Genomic DNA, 5722 nt, shown 5'->3' with positions numbered 1-5722 from the left:
CGACTCCAGAGTTTGGCAACATTTGACTCATCATTTGGCCGTATAATTATGTGAGAGTAAAAATGGATTCCAAAAACCTAGGAAGGCAAGTGATGAAGTGAGGATAACCCAAACTCGACATGAGAAACAAATAAGTCTCATGTTCAAGAGTGACATGCTTCCTTTACACAAAATACAAGAGGTGTTCACTTTCATTTCCCCCCACTATTTCTAGTGAGTACCCGATTATTTTTTATTGCAAGATTGAAGGGGATAGCATATGCTTGTCATATAAGTCCATCCTACGGATGAATCCATCTTAGTAAGTTTAACGAGTCCTAGGAAGGAGAAACTCGGTCTCGTCATGGTGACAAGTCCTGCATCGTTTAAGTTTTATGAGTCTGACAGAGGGGTAACTCGACATCCTTTTCATGTTTAGAGAGTTTGAAAAAGAGGCAAAAAAGAAAACTCCAAAGGTCCATTTTCATAAATAGTTTCTTCAATCCGAAAAGGTAGAACATAATATCCAAGAGAACCTCTTAGCCATGTTCGACTAAGGTATTAATTTTTCTTACAATAGTCTATCTCAGTCCGGAAAAGGGTTAAACTTATACTGAGTAAATGTCATTTCATCTACTTTAATGAAATTGAAATGACAAGTACTCGACAATATTTTCATATTCCAAGAGTTGGAAAAAAAACTAAAAGATGACTCTAGGGTGTTCCTTTTTCATTTATTTTTGACGAGTCCAAAAAGGTGATAAAATAAAACTCATTGTTTCAGTCAAAATTAATCATTATCGCCATGTATCCATGACCTGTTGCTGCACAAGTGAACACACATGACTGATGTTCGAGAAAAATATTAAATATAAGTAAAATGTGCCCTAATTTGGTAAAAATATCTTTAAAAACTTATAAAAACTCAAAAAGTGAAACCATTTTTACCATTTGACATTTTGTAAATCATAGAGCACTTTTTACCCTATTTTCCCTGATCTTTAGGTGAGGAGTGTGACCAATCCAGGACACCATTCTTCGATCCACTTGTTGCATGTAAGAGATCTATCTCTTCTCTTCATTTTGTTTATGATTTTATGTGTTTTCATCCATAGGATATTCAGTAAGGAGGAATTGACAAAAATTTTTGTCGAGGGCAATCAAGGTGGGTTTTACCAATCGGACCCACACTGCTCACCCTGTGCTCAACTATGACAGTGCAGAAAAATATGGAAACAGACAAGCTAGCACATAGTTATATTTTTTTTTTTGGAAAATCCTCCATGTTCAATGATTTTTTTCCGAATTTGTTTCCATAGATTCTCATGAAAACTTGGTTTATGGATGTTCCATAGGTTAATCAACGAATAATGGTGATCGAATGGAATGAGAGAGGACATCAGGTAGAAGATCACTAGGTAGCCCAAGACCCAAATTTCATAGTGCCCCTTCGGGCATGTGGGTTACTGAAATTCTTCCGTATTCTTGGGATTAGGAACCAAGTTGAGTTATTACAGCATTTGGTCAGTTGGTGGGATGTAGACTGCTAACTATTTATGATTGGGGAGCAAGAACTTGAGATAGATATCACAGACATCTATTTCACTATGGGTTTGTCTAGAAGGGGACAATGGATTCAATTGTCTGGTTCTCGTACTAGAGGGGAGAATATAGATATGCTGATTGCGAGACATTTCCTAGGCACTCGGAAAAATCAGATAGGGAAGATAGACATAAAAACTATCACCAACCTCCCACTAAGAACAATTCTCCACACCATGGCTCAAATATCTAGAGCTCAAGCCTTGCATGAAGCGACTAAATCTCATTTCTAGTATGTTATAGATTGTCTAAGTTCCACAATTTTTAATTGGTGTGAAGGATTGTTGGTCAAGATGAAGATCCAACTCATGAAATGCAAGACAGGGAAGCTGAAACAATTCAGATATGGATCTATCTTGGTGATGTTCTTCTTGGAACATGTACCACTGTTTAAATATCTATGGATAGAAGTGGATGCACCAACACCTAGGGATCCATAGTTGTTGAGGTGGGGTGAGCTGATGCCTCAACAGGGAGGTGGTCCACAAATGTCATTTCCTCAAGCATTTTTTGGATGGCTGCGACAACAGATAATCATGGTAGATGATTGGGTGTATGCTGGCACAAATTTCTATGAAGATCCTGACCTTCCACTTTTTCCTGGTTCACAGTGGATTGATGCAGGTAAAAACTATTTTTCAAAGTTTTTGACTTTTTTTTGTTTCATGTGTACTGAGATTTGACACTTGTGATTTTTCCATATTTTGTACCAGAGAGAACTCTGGGGGTTTATATGATAGCCAGGTGAGTGGCATGACAGATAGAGGGTGCCCCCTATGAGGATGGAGCTTACCTGATTGTAGAGGTGGAATGCAACCTGGAATCCTTGATAAGAGGCATTCCAAAATATGCGTCCATTGATGAAGTGCCATTGCGATATCAGAGGCATATTGTAGGGGTGTACACTAGACAATGTCAGTTGCTGAACCGAGTCATCAAGGCTGTTTCATGCTACCATGATTACCATGTTTGAGGATAGCTATCTCTAGTTTTCATTTTTCTACACTTATGTAGGCTCGAGAAGCCATGTGTCTCAAAACACAGATTTTGATATTTTGATGTAACAAAAATTTTGCAAACTTATATATCTATATATATATATATATATATATATATATATATATATATATATATATATATATATATATATATATATATATATATATATATATATATATTATATATATATATATATATATATATATATATATATATATATATATATATATATATATATATATATATATATAGACATGTTTCCCTTGATGCTTATCTAATATTTCTATTATATGTTTTTGTATTTACATATAATGTAAATGTCTATCTAGAACATAATTAGCCAATGTATCTCTTAATGCATTCAAATGTATCAGAATATGTTGATAAGTAATATAATCAAAATCTCGTTCCAAGAGATGAACTCACAAATACATTCTCAAAATATGAGGGTTTCTAATTGAATATTGTCTGTTAAGTTGTAGTACAATGAGTTGTGAATCGAGACTAATGACTAACTCTTTAATGGCAAAAGCAATGTCTTTTGACAAAATCTCGACAACCACACTAGATTCAGAAATGTTATTAGTGGTACAACCTAAACATATGCCTTGTGAATTCACTAAGTCACCATTAGGGTCATAGATTGACCATTTGATGGAAGATAGATTTCGTGTACTACGACAAGCACCATCAGTGAAACTAACATAAAGGTTTGATGACATATACAAACCAAGTAGGACACATGGTAAGCAGAGGAAAATACGTTTGCAAAAGAAAACAAACACACCAAAAGCAACTGCACACTAATGAAAAACATACTAATGTACAAGGTATCTATGAGAAATCGAGGCACAAATTGTTTTAGATGGAGCCCATTTCAGGACTTGGGTAATCGATCAAAAGGGAGTAAAACCGTAGTTTTACTGTTGGCATGACATGTAAGCATCGAATGGGCCAATTAGTGGAATGATACACAATAATGACAATTCCACCATGCCCCTTGGGAAAGTGATGGTTACGAGTTAGAAAATAAATTCCCCATTGTGAAAATGGGTGAACCGTAAAGACTAGGCGAAAAAGTTTCATTAGGGAGGACACAAAAATATTAATCTTATCACGAGAAAAAGACGCCCCCAAGTGAAAGTTTTTGACAATCCCAGGTTGGACTGAGATGTCGCTGGGCATGGTTGCTGAAATGTTACCCATGTTTCCTTTGGACAACACTTCATGAACCAAAATAGGTATCTGAAGCAAATGAGTCAGTACACTGGAAACAAGGGTTTCTAGACAATAATAAATCTCACCAAGGCTTAGGAGAAATGAGGAAGCTGATGGGCATAATTCCATGGATTTTCCTTGAGAGACATAACTTCTATGATACTTTCATTAGTTAGAAATGTCTCATTCAAAGGATCTGGAGAATCCCAAGAACCGAGCCAGGGAGATTGAAAATATGCGTCTAGAATCATACTAAAATGATCATGAATTTTAGAAGTAGCTGTAGAAGCCGAAACAATAGCCTGATATGTTTTCTTGATGGGGCTAAGTGGCATAACATCACCAAAACTGTCAATCTGATCAGGACGGGGAATGACACAAGGGTCGTGACAAGTCAAGACCATGTTAATCGAAGCGACATTCAGAGGTGGAAGGGAAAAGTTCCCATAAGGGAAGAGGCTTTGAAAATACCTACCCCAACACTCTCGTAAGGGATATCAATATTCCCAACATATGGCACATTTCCATTTGAGGAGTTGGAAGAGAAAAAGGTGAGCTGATCGACAGTGACTATTTTCCCTTGATGAGGAAAACAAAGCACATGAAATAGTGTATAAAACAAATAAAACATTGCATGGGTCTAGCTACGACCAAGTAGAAGATTGTAATTCATCGACAACTTCTACTTCTAGGTTAACAATTTTTCCTTTCAATTGGATTGGAAATTCATTGAGAATACCATATGGATGGGAACCTCTACCATCAAAAGCTTCCAATGTATTAGGGGACTGGTTGAGAGGTGGAGAGCCAATATATTTCCAACATGAAAGGGACATGATGCAAGTAGAAGCACCCTCATCAATAATAGTCTAATGAATAGTATTCCCTTTGATAACAACTTGTATAAGAAACGCAAGTTGATGCAGGAGTGTTATAGACATTTTTGTACCTTGCATCACTGAGCATGAAATGTCGATAATCGAGGGATCCAAAGTCCCTAAACATGTTGTTCCTACCCCTAGAGGAACAAGGCCAAGTAACCACAGCAATTCACAGAAGTTCTCCACCTGAAAACACTCAAAAACAAGGCAATTTTGGATCATGTCAACTGCTCCACTGAGCATCTGCGCTGAATGTCAACTGCTCCACTGTCTACCTGCGTTGAATGTCAACTACAAAGAAGGCTATCTGCGCTGAGCGAGTTTGGACAAGTGGCAGAGTCATTTCTCAAGGTGTCAATGCCCAGGAAGCTTCCAAAATGACACTTGGATCAGGGAATTCGACTGGTGATGAGTAAGAGGTTCCAAATCTCCAAGTGGAAGCAAGAACCTCCAAGTGGACTCAAGAACTGAAGTGGGAGAGGACACTAGTCAGATCTCAAGCTGACTCATCCTCTCTCCAAACATCTATATATAGATCTCTTCTCCATGGGATCTAGAGGCTGGAATTTTGTGAATGTAAAGAATTGCTGTTGGTTTGTGGCTGGATACATTGGGTGTTTATGCTTTGAAGGGAGCTGAAGAAGGAATTCCATTCTACTGGGAAGGAGATGCTGGATTGGAACCCCATGGGTTGTATCTCTTCCTGAACCCTGTTACTTTCAATAAAGCTATCTTGATTCTTTCCTATATGCTGGTGTACTTTGTATGATTGCATTAGTGTATTTGATTTACTTCTAATCCTGAATCATTTATGAATATGTATATGTGCCTTTGTATTGTGTTCTTCTCTTGTCGCAAGTAGCTGTTCTCTTATCACAGGTAGCTATTCTCTTGTGACCTCGTGGGATTCAAGTAGTTGTTCTCTTGAGCAAGCGAGGAGACGAGTAGTTGTGGACACACAAAGGGAAGAGGATCTAGATCGAGGGACAACCGAAAGACAACGGTTCTTCTACCAATCTCCCCTCTTTCACATTTCATAAAGG

The sequence above is a fragment of the Pinus tabuliformis genome, chromosome 2_2 (assembly GCF_031772625.1).
Source record: "Pinus tabuliformis cultivar Carrire ecotype Pingquan chromosome 2_2, CPIR1, whole genome shotgun sequence".
Lineage (NCBI taxonomy): Eukaryota > Viridiplantae > Streptophyta > Pinopsida > Pinales > Pinaceae > Pinus > Pinus tabuliformis.
This window is presented reverse-complemented; position numbering follows the sequence as displayed.